We start from the raw sequence: 14,931 nt of genomic DNA, 5'->3' as shown, positions 1-14,931 counted from the left end.
TAAATTTCTCCTAAAGAGGGTAATAATTGACCAGGAAAAAATGACTTCTCACGAAAGAGGGTAATAATATCCCGGGCAAATAGTACCCTCTTGCTAAACTCTACAGAATTACACTATACATTTCTCCTAAAAAGGGTAATAATTGACCAGGAAAAAATGACTTCTCACGAAAGAGGGTAATAATTTCCCGGGCAAATAGTACCCTCTTGCTAAACTTTATAGAATTACACTATACATTTCTCTTAAGAAGGGTAATAATTGACCAGGAAAAAATGACTTCTCACGAAAGAGGGTAATAATTTCCCGGGCAAATTGTACCCTATAGCTAAACTCGCTTGAACTACACAGTAAATTTCTCCTAAAGAGGGTAATAATTGACCAGGAAAAAATGACTTCTCACGAAAGAGGGTAATAATTTCCCGGGCAAATAGTACCCTCTTGCTAAACTTTATAGAATTACACTATACATTTCTCTTAAGAAGGGTAATAATTGACCAGGAAAAAATGACTTCTCACGAAAGAGGGTAATAATTTCCCGGGCAAATTGTACCCTATAGCTAAACTCGCTTGAACTACACAGTAAATTTCTCCTAAAGAGGGTAATAATTGACCAGGAAAAAATGACTTCTCACGAAAGAGGGTAATAATATCCCGGGCAAATAGTACACTCTTGCTAAACTCTATAGAATTATTGTATACATATCTCCTAAGAAGGGTAATAATTGACCAGGAAAAAATGACTTCTCACGAAAGAGGGTAATAATTTCCCGGGCAAATTGCACCCTATAGCTAAATTCGCTTGAACTACACAGTAAATTTCTCCTAAAGAGGGTAATAATTGACCAGGAAAAAATGACCTCTCACGAAAGAGGGTAATAATTTCCCGGGCAAATTGTACCCTATATCAAAACTCGCTTGAACTACACAGTAAATTTCTCCTAAAGGGGGTAATAATTGACCAGGAAAAAATGACTTCTCACGAAAGAGGGTAATAATATCCCGGGCAAATAATACCCTCTTGCTAAACTCTACAGAATTACAGTATACATTTCTCCTAAAAAGGGTAATAATTGACCAGGAAAAAATGACTTCTCACGAAAGAGGGTAATAATTTCCCGGGCAAATAGTACCCTCTTGCTAAACTTTATACAATTACACTATACATTTCTCTTAAGAAGGGTAATAATTGACCAGAAAAAAATGACTTCTCACGAAAGAGGGTAATAATATCCCGGGCAAATTGTACCCTATAGCTAAACTCGCTTGAACTACACAGTAAATTTCTCCTAAAGAGGGTAATAATTGACCAGGAAAAAATGACTTCTCACGAAAGAGGGTAATAATTTCCCGGGCAAATAGTACCCTCTTGCTAAACTCTACAGAATTATAGTATACTTTTCCCCTAAAAAGGGTAATAATTGACCAGGAAAAAATGACTTCTCACGAAAGAGAGTAATAATATCCCGGGCAAATTGTACCCTATAGCTAAACTCGCTTGAAATACACAGTAAATTTCTCCTAAAAAGGGTAATAATTCACCAGGAAAAAATGACTTCTCACGAAAGAGGGTAATAATTTCCCGGGCAAATTGTACCCTATAGCAAAACTCGCTTGAACTACAAAGCAAATTTCTCCTAAAGGGGATAATAATTGACCAGGAAAAAATGACTTCTCACGAAAGAGGTTAATAATATCCCGGGCAAATAATACCCTCTTGCTAAACTCTACAGAATTACAGTATACATTTCTCCTAAAAAGGGTAATAATTGACCAGGAAAAAATGACTTCTCACGAAAGAGGGTAATAATTTCCCGGGCAAATAGTACCCTCTTGCTAAACTTTATAGAAATACACTATACATTTTTCTTAAGAAGGGTAATAATTAACCAGGAAAAAATGACTTCTCACGAAAGAGGGTAATAATTTCCCGGGCAAATTGTACACTGCAGCTAAACTCGCTTGAACTACACAGTAAATTTCTCCTAGAGAGGGTAATAATTGACCAGGAAAAAATGACTTCTCACGAAAGAGGGTAATAATATCCCGGGCAAATAGTACCCTATAGCTAAACTCTACAGAATTACAGTATACATTTCTCCTAAAAAGGGTAATAATTGACCAGGAAAAAATGACTTCTCACGAAAGAGGGTAATAATTTCCCGGGCAAATAGTACCCTCTTGCTAAACTTTATAGAATTACACTATACATTTCTCTTAAGAAGGGTAAAAATTGACCAGGAAAAAATGACTTCTCACGAAAGAGGGTAATAATTTCCCGGGCAAATTGTACCCTATAGCTAAACTCGCTTGAACTACACAGTAAATTTTTTCCTAAAGAGGGTAATAATTGACCAGGAAAAAATGACTTCTCACGAAAGAGGGTAATAATATCCCGGGCAAATAGTACCCTCTTGCTAAACTCTGGAGAATTACAGTATACATTTCTCCTAAAAAGCGTAATAATTGACCAGGAAAAAATGACTTCTCACGAAAGAGGGTAATAATTTCCCGGGCAAATTGTACCCTATAGCTAAACTCGCTTGAACTACACAGTAAATTTCTCCTAAAGAGGGTAATAACTGACCAGGAAAAAATGACTTCTCACGAAAGAGGGTAATAATATCCCGGGCAAATAGTACCCTCTTGCTAAACTCTATAGAATTACAGTATAGATTTCTCCTAAGAAGGGTAATAATTGACAAAGAAAAATGACTTCTCACGAAAGAGGGTAATAATCTCCCGGGCAAATTGTACCCTATAGCTAAACTCGCTTGAAATACACAGTAAATTTCTCCTAAAGAGGGTAATAATTGACCAGGAAAAAATGACTTTTCACGAAAGAGGGTAATAATATCCCGGGCAAATAGTACCCTCTTGCTAAACTCTACAGAATTACAGTATACATTTCTCCTAAAAAGGGTAATAATTGACCAGGAAAAAATGACTTCTCACGAAAGAGGGTAATAATTTCCCTGGCAAATTGTACCCTATAGCTAAACTCGCTTGAAATACACAGTAAATTTCTCCTAAAGAGGGTAATAATTGACCAGGAAAAAATGACTTCTCAAGAAAGAGGGTAATAATATCCCGGGCAAATAGTACCTTCTTGCTAAACTCTACAGAATTACAGTATACATTTCTCCTAAAAAGGGTAATAATTGACAAAGAAAAATGACTTCTCACGAAAGAGGGTAATAATATCCCGGGCAAATAGTACCCTCTTGCTAAACTCTATAGAATTACAGTATACATATCTCCAAAGAAGGGTAATAATTGACCAGGAAAAAATGACTTCTCACGAAAGAGGGTAATAATTTCCCGGGCAAATAGTACCCTCTTGCTAAACTTTATAGAAATACACTATACATTTTTCTTAAGAAGGGTAATAATTGACCAGGAAAAAATGACTTCTCACGAAAGAGGGTAATAATTTCCCGGGCAAATGGTACACTATAGCTAAACTCGCTTGAACTACACAGTAAATTTCTCCTAGAGAGGGTAATAATTGACCAGGAAAAAATGACTTCTCACGAAAGAGGGCAATAATTTCCCGGGCGAATAGTACCCTCTTGCTAAACTTTATAGAAATACACTATACATTTCTCTTAAGAAGGGTAATAATTGACCAGGAAAAAATGACTTCTCACGAAAGAGGGTAATAATTTCCCGGGCAAATTGTACCCTATAACTAAACTCGCTTGAACTCTACAGTAAATTTCTCCTTACGAGGGTAATAATTGACCAGGAAAAAATGACTTCTCACGAAAGAGGGTAATAATATCCCGGGTAAATAGTACCCTCTTGCTAAACTCTATAGAATTACAGTATACATATTTCCTAAGAAGGGTAATAATTGACCAGGAAAAAATGACTTCTCACGAAAGAGGGTAATATTTTCCCGGGCAAATTGCACCCTATAGCTAAACTCGCTTGAACTACACAGTAAATTTCTCCTAAAGAGGGTAATAATTGACCAGGAAAAAATGACTTCTCACGAAAGAGGGTAATAATTTCCCGGGCAAATTGTACCCTATAGCAAAACTCGCTTGAACTACACAGTAAATTTCTCCTAAAGGGGGTAATAATTGACCAGGAAAAAATGTCTTCTCACGAAAGAGGGTAATAATATCCCGGGCAAATAATACCCTCTTGCTAAACTCTACAGAATTGCAGTATACATTTCTCCTAAAAAGGGTAATAATTGACCAGGAAAAAATGACTTCTCACGAAAGAGGGTAATAATTTCCCGGGCAAATAGTACCCTCTTGCTAAACTTTATACAATTACACTATACATTTCTCTTAAGAAGGGTAATAATTGACCAGAAAAAAATGACTTCTCACGAAAGAGGGTAATAATATCCCGGGCAAATTGTACACTATAGCTAAACTCGCTTGAACTACACAGTAAATTTCTCCTAAAGAGGGTAATAATTGACCAGGAAAAAATGACTTCTCACGAAAGAGGGTAATAATATCCCGGGCAAATAGTACTCTCTTGCTAAACTCTACAGAATTACACTATACATTTCTCCTAAAAAGGGTAATAATTGACCAGGAAAAAATGACTTCTCACGAAAGAGGGTAATAATTTCCCGGGCAAATAGTACCCTCTTGCTAAACTTTATAGAATTACACTATACATTTCTCTTAAGAAGGGTAATAATTGACCAGGAAAAAATGACTTCTCACGAAAGAGGGTAATAATTTCCCGGGCAAATTGTACCCTATAGCTAAACTCGCTTGAACTACACAGTAAATTTCTCCTAAAGAGGGTAATAATTGACCAGGAAAAAATGACTTCTCACGAAAGAGGGTAATAATATCCCGGGCAAATAGTACCCTCTTGCTAAACTCTATAGAATTACAGTATACATATCTCCTAAGAAGGGTAATAATTGACCAGGAAAAAATGACTTCTCACGAAAGAGGGTAATAATTTCCCGGGCAAATTGTACCCTATAGCAAAACACGCTTGAACTACACAGTAAATTTCTCCTAAAGGGGGTAATAATTGCCCAGGAAAAAATGACTTCTCACGAAAGAGGGTAATAATTTCCCGGGCAAAAAGTACCCTCTTGCTAAACTTTATAGAAATACACTATACATTTTTCTTAAGAAGGGTAATAATTGACCAGGAAAAAATGACTTCTCACGAAAGAGGGTAATAATTTCCCGGGCAAATAGTACCCTCTTGCTAAACTTTATACAATTACACTACACATTTCTCTTAAGAATGGTAATAATTGACCAGAAAAAAATGACTTCTCACGAAAGAGGGTAATAATATCCCGGGCAAATTGTACCCTATAGCTAAACTCGCTTGAACTACACAGTAAATTTCTCCTAAAGAGGGTAATAATTGACCAGGAAAAAATGACTTCTCACGAAAGAGGGTAATAATATCCCGGGCAAATAGTACCCTCTTGCTAAACTCTACAGAATTACACTATACATTTCTCCTAAAAAGGGTAATAATTGACCAGGAAAAAATGACTTCTCACGAAAGAGGGTAATAATTTCCCGGGCAAATAGTACCCTCTTGCTAAACTTTATAGAATTACACTATACATTTCTCTTAAGAAGGGTAATAATTGACCAGGAAAAAATGACTTCTCACGAAAGAGGGTAATAATTTCCCGGGCAAATTGTACCCTATAGCTAAACTCGCTTGAACTACACAGTAAATTTCTCCTAAAGAGGGTAATAATTGACCAGGAAAAAATGACTTCTCACGAAAGAGGGTAATAATTTCCCGGGCAAATAGTACCCTCTTGCTAAACTTTATAGAATTACACTATACATTTCTCTTAAGAAGGGTAATAATTGACCAGGAAAAAATGACTTCTCACGAAAGAGGGTAATAATTTCCCGGGCAAATTGTACCCTATAGCTAAACTCGCTTGAACTACACAGTAAATTTCTCCTAAAGAGGGTAATAATTGACCAGGAAAAAATGACTTCTCACGAAAGAGGGTAATAATATCCCGGGCAAATAGTACACTCTTGCTAAACTCTATAGAATTATTGTATACATATCTCCTAAGAAGGGTAATAATTGACCAGGAAAAAATGACTTCTCACGAAAGAGGGTAATAATTTCCCGGGCAAATTGCACCCTATAGCTAAATTCGCTTGAACTACACAGTAAATTTCTCCTAAAGAGGGTAATAATTGACCAGGAAAAAATGACCTCTCACGAAAGAGGGTAATAATTTCCCGGGCAAATTGTACCCTATATCAAAACTCGCTTGAACTACACAGTAAATTTCTCCTAAAGGGGGTAATAATTGACCAGGAAAAAATGACTTCTCACGAAAGAGGGTAATAATATCCCGGGCAAATAATACCCTCTTGCTAAACTCTACAGAATTACAGTATACATTTCTCCTAAAAAGGGTAATAATTGACCAGGAAAAAATGACTTCTCACGAAAGAGGGTAATAATTTCCCGGGCAAATAGTACCCTCTTGCTAAACTTTATACAATTACACTATACATTTCTCTTAAGAAGGGTAATAATTGACCAGAAAAAAATGACTTCTCACGAAAGAGGGTAATAATATCCCGGGCAAATTGTACCCTATAGCTAAACTCGCTTGAACTACACAGTAAATTTCTCCTAAAGAGGGTAATAATTGACCAGGAAAAAATGACATCTCACGAAAGAGGGTAATAATATCCCGGGCAAATAGTACCCTCTTGCTAAACTCTACAGAATTACAGTATACATTTCTCCTAAAAAAGGTAATAATTGACCAGGAAAAAATGACTTCTCACGAAAGAGGGTAATAATTTCCCGGGCAAATAGTACCCTCTTGCTAAACTCTACAGAATTACAGTATACATATCTCCTAAGAAGGGTAATAATTGACCAGGAAAAAATGACTTCTCACGAAAGAGGGTAATAATTTCTCGGGCAAATTGTACCCTATAGCTAAACTCGCTTGAACTACACAGTAATTTTTTTCCTAAAGAGGGTAATAATTGACCAGGAAAAAATGACTTCTCACGAAAGAGGGTAATAATATCCCGGGCAAATAGTACCCTCTTGCTAAACTCTACAGAATTACAGTATACATATCTCCTAAGAAGGGTAATAATTGACCAGGAAAAAATGACTTCTCACGAAAGAGGGTAATAATTTCTCGGGCAAATTGTACCCTATAGCTAAACTCGCTTGAACTACACAGTAATTTTTTTCCTAAAGAGGGTAATAATTGACCAGGAAAAAATGACTTCTCACGAAAGAGGGTAATAATATCCCGGGCAAATAGTACCCTCTTGCTAAACTCTGCAGAATTACAGTATACATTTCTCGTAAAAAGGGTAATAATTGACCAGGAAAAAATGACTTCTCACGAAAGAGGGTAATAATTTCCCGGGCAAATTGTACCCTATAGCTAAACTCGCTTGAACTACACAGTAAATTTTTCCTAAAGAGGGTAATAACTGACCAGGAAAAAATGACTTCTCACGAAAGAGGGTAATAATATCCCGGGCAAATAGTACCCTCTTGCTAAACTCTATAGAATTACAGTATACATTTCTCCTAAGAAGGGTAATAATTGACAAAGAAAAATGACTTCTCACGAAAGAGGGTAATAATTTCACGGGCAAATTGTACCCTATAGCTAAACTCGCTTGAAATACACAGTAAATTTCTCCTAAAGAGGGTAATAATTGACCAGGAAAAAATGACTTCTCACGAAAGAGGGTAATAATATCCCGGGCAAATAGTACTCTCTTGCTAAACTCTACAGAATTACAGTATACATTTCTCCTAAAAAGGGTAATAATTGACCAGGAAAAAATGACTTCTCACGAAAGAGGGTAATAATATCCCGGGCAAATAGTACCCTCTTGTTAAACTCTGCAGAATTACAGTATACATTTCTCCTAAAAAGGGTAATAATTGACCAGGAAAAAATGACTTCTCACGAAAGAGGGTAATAATATCCCGGGCAAATAGTACCCTCTTGCTAAACTCTACACAATTACAGTATACATTTCTCCTAAAAAGGGTAATAATTGACCAGGAAAAAATGACTTCTCACGAAAGAGGGTAATAATATCCCGGGCAAATAGTACCCTCTTGCTAAACTCTACAGAATTACAGTATACATTTCTCCTAAAAAGGGTAATAATTGACCAGGAAAAAATGACTTCTCACGAAAGAGGGTAATAATTTCCCCGGCAAATAGTACCCTCTTGCTAAACTTTATAGAATTACACTATACATTTCTCTTAAGAAGGGTAATAATTGACCAGGAAAAAATGACTTCTCACGAAAGAGGGTAATAATATCCCGGGCAAATTGTACCCTATAGCTAAACTCGCTTGAACTACACAGTAAATTTCTCCTAAAGAGGGTAAAAATTGACCAGGAAAAAATGACATCTCACGAAAGAGGGTAATAATTTCCCGGGCAAATAGTGCCCTCTTGCTAAAATTTATAGAAATACACTATACATTTTTCTTAAGAAGGGTAATAATTAACCAGGAAAAAATGACTTCTCACGAAAGAGGGTAATAATTTCCCGGGCAAATTGTACACTGTAGCAAAACTCGCTTGAACTACACAGTAAATTTCTCCTAGAGAGGGTAATAATTGACCAGGAAAAAATGACTTCTCACGAAAGAGGGTAATAATATCCCGGGCAAATAGTACCCTCTTGCTAAACTCTACAGAATTACAGTATACATTTCTCCTAAAAAGGGTAATAATTGACCAGGAAAAAATGACTTCTCACGAAAGAGGGTAATAATTTCTCGGGCAAATTGTACACTAAAGCTAAACTCGCTTGAACTACACAGTAAATTTCTCCTAAAGAGGGTAATAACTGACCAGGAAAAAATGACTTCTCACGAAAGAGGGTAATAATATCCCGGGCAAATAGTACCCTCTTGCTAAAATCTATAGAATTACAGTATACATTTCTCCTAAGAAGGGTAATAATTGACAAAGAAAAATGACTTCTCACGAAAGAGGGTAATAATTTCCCGGGCAAATTGTACCCTATAGCTAAACTCGCTTGAAATACACAGTAAATTTCTCCTAACGAGGGTAATAATTGACCAGGAAAAAATGACTTTTCACGAAAGAGGGTAATAATATCCCGGGCAAATAGTACCCTCTTGCTAAACTCTACAGAATTACAGTATACATTTCTCCTAAAAAGGGTAATAATTGACCAGGAAAAAATGACTTCTCACGAAAGAGGGTAATAATATCCCGGGCAAATAGTACCCTCTTGCTAAACTCTACACAATTACAGTATACATTTCTCCTAAGAAGGGTAATAATTGACCAGGAAAATATGACTTCTCACGAAAGAGGGTAATAATATCCCGGGCAAATTGTACCCTATAGCTAAACTCGCTTGAACTACACAGTAAATTTCTCCTAAAGAGGGTAATAATTGACCAGGAAAAAGTGACTTCTCACGAAAGAGGGTAACAATATCCCGGGCAAATAGTACCCTCTTGCTAAACTCTACAGAATTACACTATACATTTCTCCTAAAAAGGGTAATAATTGACCAGGAAAAAATGACTTCTCACGAAAGAGGGTAATAATTTCCCGGGCAAATAGTACCCTCTTGCTAAACTTTATAGAATTACACTATACATTTCTCTTAAGAAGGGTAATAATTGACCAGGAAAAAATGACTTCTCACGAAAGAGGGTAATAATTTCCCGGGCAAATTGTACCCTATAGCTAAACTCGCTTGAAATACACAGTAAATTTCTCCTAAAGAGGGTAATAATTGACCAGGAAAAAATGACTTTTCACGAAAGAGGGTAATAATATCCCGGGCAAATAGTACCCTCTTGCTAAACTCTACAGAATTACAGTATACATTTCTCCTAAAAAGGGTAATAATTGACCAGGAAAAAATGACTTCTCACGAAAGAGGGTAATAATATCCCGGGCAAATAGTACCCTCTTGCTAAACTCTGCAGAATTACAGTATACATTTCTCCTAAAAAGGGTAATAATTGACCAGGAAAAAATGACTTCTCACGAAAGAGGGTAATAATATCCCGGGCAAATAGTACCCTCTTGCTAAACTCTACACAATTACAGTATACATTTCTCCTAAAAAGGGTAATAATTGACCAGGAAAAAATGACTTCTCACGAAAGAGGGTAATAATATCCCGGGCAAATAGTACCCTCTTGCTAAACTCTACAGAATTACAGTATACATTTCTCCTAAAAAGGGTAATAATTGACCAGGAAAAAATGACTTCTCACGAAAGAGGGTAATAATTTCCCCGGCAAATAGTACCCTCTTGCTAAACTTTATAGAATTACACTATACATTTCTCTTAAGAAGGGTAATAATTGACCAGGAAAAAATGACTTCTCACGAAAGAGGGTAATAATATCCCGGGCAAATAGTACCCTCTTGCTAAAATCTATAGAATTACAGTATACATTTCTCCTAAGAAGGGTAATAATTGACAAAGAAAAATGACTTCTCACGAAAGAGGGTAATAATTTCCCGGGAGAATTGTACCCTATAGCTAAACTCGCTTGAAATACACAGTAAATTTCTCCTAAAAAGGGTAATAATTGACCAGGAAAAAATGACTTTTCACGAAAGAGGGTAACAATATCCCGGGCAAATAGTACCCTCTTGCTAAACTCCACAGAATTACAGTATACATTTCTCCTAAAAAGGGTAATAATTGACCAGGAAAAAATGACTTCTCACGAAAGAGGGTAATAATATCCCGGGCAAATAGTACCCTCTTGCTAAACTCTACACAATTACAGTATACATTTCTCCTAAGAAGGGTAACAATTGACCAGGAAAATATGACTTCTCACGAAAGAGGGTAATAATTTCCCGGGCAAATTGTACCCTCTTGCTAAACTCGCTTGAAATACACAGTAAATTTCTCCTAAAGAGGGTAATAATTGACCAGGAAAAAATGACTTCTCACGAAACAGGGTAATAATATCCCGGGCTAATAGTACCCTCTTGCTAAACTCTACAGAATTACAGTATACATTTCTCCTAAAAAGGGTAATAATTGACCAGGAAAAAATGACTTCTCACGAAAGAGGGTAATAATTTCCCGGGCAAATAGTACCCTCTTGCTAAACTTTATAGAAATACACTATACATTTTTCTTAAGAAGGGTAATAATTGACCAGGAAAAAATGACTTCTCACGAAAGAGGGTAATAATTTCCCGGGCAAATAGTACCCTCTTTCTAGACTTTATACAATTACACTATACATTTCTCTTAAGAAGGGTAATATTTGACCAGAAAAAAATGACTTCTCACGAAAGAGGGTAATAATATCCCGGGCAAATTGTACCCTATAGCTAAACTCGCTTGAACTACACAGTAAATTTCTCCTAAAGAGGGTAATAATTGACCAGGAAAAAATGACTTCTCACGAAAGAGGGTAACAATATCCCGGGCAAATAGTACCATCTTGCTAAACTCTACAGAATTACACTATTCATTTCTCCTAAAGAGGGTAATAATTGACCAGGAAAAAATGACTTCTCACGAAAGAGGGTAATAATTTCCCGGGCAAATAGTACCCTCTTGCTAAACTTTATAGAATTACACTATACATTTCTCTTAAGAAGGGTAATAATTGACCAGGAAAAAATGACTTCTCACGAAAGAGGGTAATAATTTCCCGGGCAAATTGTACCCTATAGCTAAACTCGCTTGAAATACACAGTAAATTTCTCCTAAAGAGGGTAATAATTGACCAGGGAAAAATGACTTTTCACGAAAGAGGGTAATAATATCCCGGGCAAATAGTACCCTCTTGCTAAACTCTACAGAATTACAGTATACATTTTTCCTAAAAAGGGTAATAATTGACCAGGAAAAAATGACTTCTCACGAAAGAGGGTAATAATATCCCGGGCAAATAGTACCCTCTTGCTAAACTCTGCAGAATTACAGTATACATTTCTCCTAAAAAGGGTAATAATTGACCAGGAAAAAATGACTTCTCACGAAAGAGGGTAATAATATCCCGGGCAAATAGTACCCTCTTGCTAAACTCTACACAATTACAGTATACATTTCTCCTAAAAAGGGTAATAATTGACCAGGAAAAAATGACTTCTCACGAAAGAGGGTAATAATATCCCGGGCAAATAGTACCCTCTTGCTAAACTCTACAGAATTACAGTATACATTTCTCCTAAAAAGGGTAATAATTGACCAGGAAAAAATGACTTCTCACGAAAGAGGGTAATAATTTCCCCGGCAAATAGTACCCTCTTGCTAAACTTTATAGAATTACACTATACCTTTCTCTTAAGAAGGGTAATAATTGACCAGGAAAAAATGACTTCTCACGAAAGAGGGTAATAATATCATGGGCAAATTGTACCCTATAGCTAAACTCGCTTGAACTACACAGTAAATTTCTCCTAAAGAGGGTAAAAATTGACCAGGAAAAAATGACATCTCACGAAAGAGGGTAATAATTTCCCGGGCAAATAGTGCCCTCTTGCTAAAATTTATAGAAATACACTATACATTTTTCTTAAGAAGGGTAATAATTAACCAGGAAAAAATGACTTCTCACGAAAGAGGGTAATAATTTCCCGGGCAAATTGTACACTGTAGCTAAACTCGCTTGAACTACACAGTAAATTTCTCCTAGAGAGGGTAATAATTGACCAGGAAAAAATTACTTCTCACGAAAGAGGGTATAATATCCCGGGCAAATAGTACCCTCTTGCTAAACTCTACACAATTACAATATACATTTCTCCTAAAAAGGGTAATAATTGACCAGGAAAAATGACTTCTCACGAAAGAGGGTAATAATATCCCGGGCAAATAGTACCCTCTTGCTAAACTCTACAGAATTACAGTATACATTTCTCCTAAAAAGGGTAATAATTGACCAGGAAAAAATGACTTCTCACGAAAGAGGGTAATAATTTCCCCGGCAAATAGTACCCTCTTGCTAAACTTTATAGAATTACACTATACATTTCTCTTAAGAAGGGTAATAATTGACCAGGAAAAAATGACTTCTCACGAAAGAGGGTAATAATATCCCGGGCAAATTGTACCCTATAGCTAAACTCGCTTGAACTACACAGTAAATTTCTCCTAAAGAGGGTAAAAATTGACCAGGAAAAAATGACATCTCACGAAAGAGGGTAATAATTTCCCGGGCAAATTGTACCCTATAGCTAAACTCGCTTGAAATACACAGTAAATTTCTCCTAAAGAGGGTAATAATTGACCAAGAAAAAATGACTTCTCACGAAAGAGGGTAATAATATCCCGGGCAAATAGTACCCTCTTGCTAAACTCTACACAATTACAGTATACATTTCTCCTAAGAAGGGTAATAATTGACCAGGAAAATATGACTTCTCACGAAAGAGGGTAATAATTTCCCGGGCAAATTGTACCCTATAGCTAAACTCGCTTGAAATACACAGTAAATTTCTCCTAAAGAGGGTAATAATTGACCAGGAAAAAATGACTTCTCACGAAACAGGGTAATAATATCCCGGGCAAATAGTACCCTCTTGCTAAACTCTACAGAATTACAGTTAACATTTCTCCTAAAAAGGGTAATAATTGACCAGGAAAAAATGACTTCTCACGAAAGAGGGTAATAATTTCCCGGGCAAATAGTACCCTCTTGCTAAACTTTATAGAAATACACTATACATTTTTCTTAAGAAGGGTAATAATTGACCAGGAAAAAATGACTTCTCACGAAAGAGGGTAATAATTTCCCGGGCAAATAGTACCCTCTTGCTAAACTTTATACAATTACACTATACATTTCTCTTAAGAAGGGTAATATTTGACCAGAAAAAAATGACTTCTCACGAAAGAGGGTAATAATATCCCGGGCAAATTGTACCCTATAGCTAAACTCGCTTGAACTACACAGTAAATTTCTCCTAAAGAGGGTAATAATTGACCAGGAAAAAATGACTTCTCACGAAAGAGGGTAACAATATCCCGGGCAAATACTACCCTCTTGCTAAACTCTGCAGAATTACAGTATACATTTCTCCTAAAAAGGGTAATAATTGACCAGGAAAAAATGACTTCTCACGAAAGAGGGTAATAATATCCCGGGCAAATAGTACCCTCTTGCTAAACTCTACAGAATTACAGTATACATTTCTCCTAAAAAGGGTAATAATTGACCAGGAAAAAATGACTTCTCACGAAAGAGGGTAATAATTTCCCCGGCAAATAGTACCCTCTTGCTAAACTTTATAGAATTACACTATACATTTCTCTTAAGAAGGGTAATAATTGACCAGGAAAAAATGACTTCTCACGAAAGAGGGTAATAATATCCCGGGCAAATAGTACCCTCTTGCTAAAATCTATAGAATTACAGTATACATTTCTCCTAAGAAGGGTAATAATTGACAAAGAAAAATGACTTCTCACGAAAGAGGGTAATAATTTCCCGGGCGAATTGTACCCTATAGCTAAACTCGCTTGAAATACACAGTAAATTTCTCCTAAAGAGGGTAATAATTGACCAGGAAAAAATGACTTTTCACGAAAGAGGGTAATAATATCCCGGGCAAATAGTACCCTCTTGCTAAACTCCACAGAATTACAGTATACATTTCTCCTAAAAAGGGTAATAATTGACCAGGAAAAAATGACTTCTCACGAAAGAGGGTAATAATATCCCGGGCAAATAGTACCCTCTTGCTAAACTCTACACAATTACAGTATACATTTCTCCTAAGAAGGGTAATAATTGACCAGGAAAATATGACTTCTCACGAAAGAGGGTAATAATTTCCCGGGCAAATTGTACCCTCTTGCTAAACTCGCTTGAAATAAACAGTAAATTTCTCCTAAAGAGGGTAATAATTGACCAGGAAAAAATGACTTCTCACGAAACAGGGTAATAATATCCCGGGCTAATAGTACCC

Source organism: Thermobia domestica, chromosome 14, assembly GCF_964235325.1.
Source record: "Thermobia domestica chromosome 14, izTheDome1.hap1.1, whole genome shotgun sequence".
NCBI lineage: Eukaryota > Metazoa > Arthropoda > Insecta > Zygentoma > Lepismatidae > Thermobia > Thermobia domestica.
The sequence above is the reverse complement of the archived record's forward strand: the minus strand, read 5'-3'. Positions refer to the sequence as shown.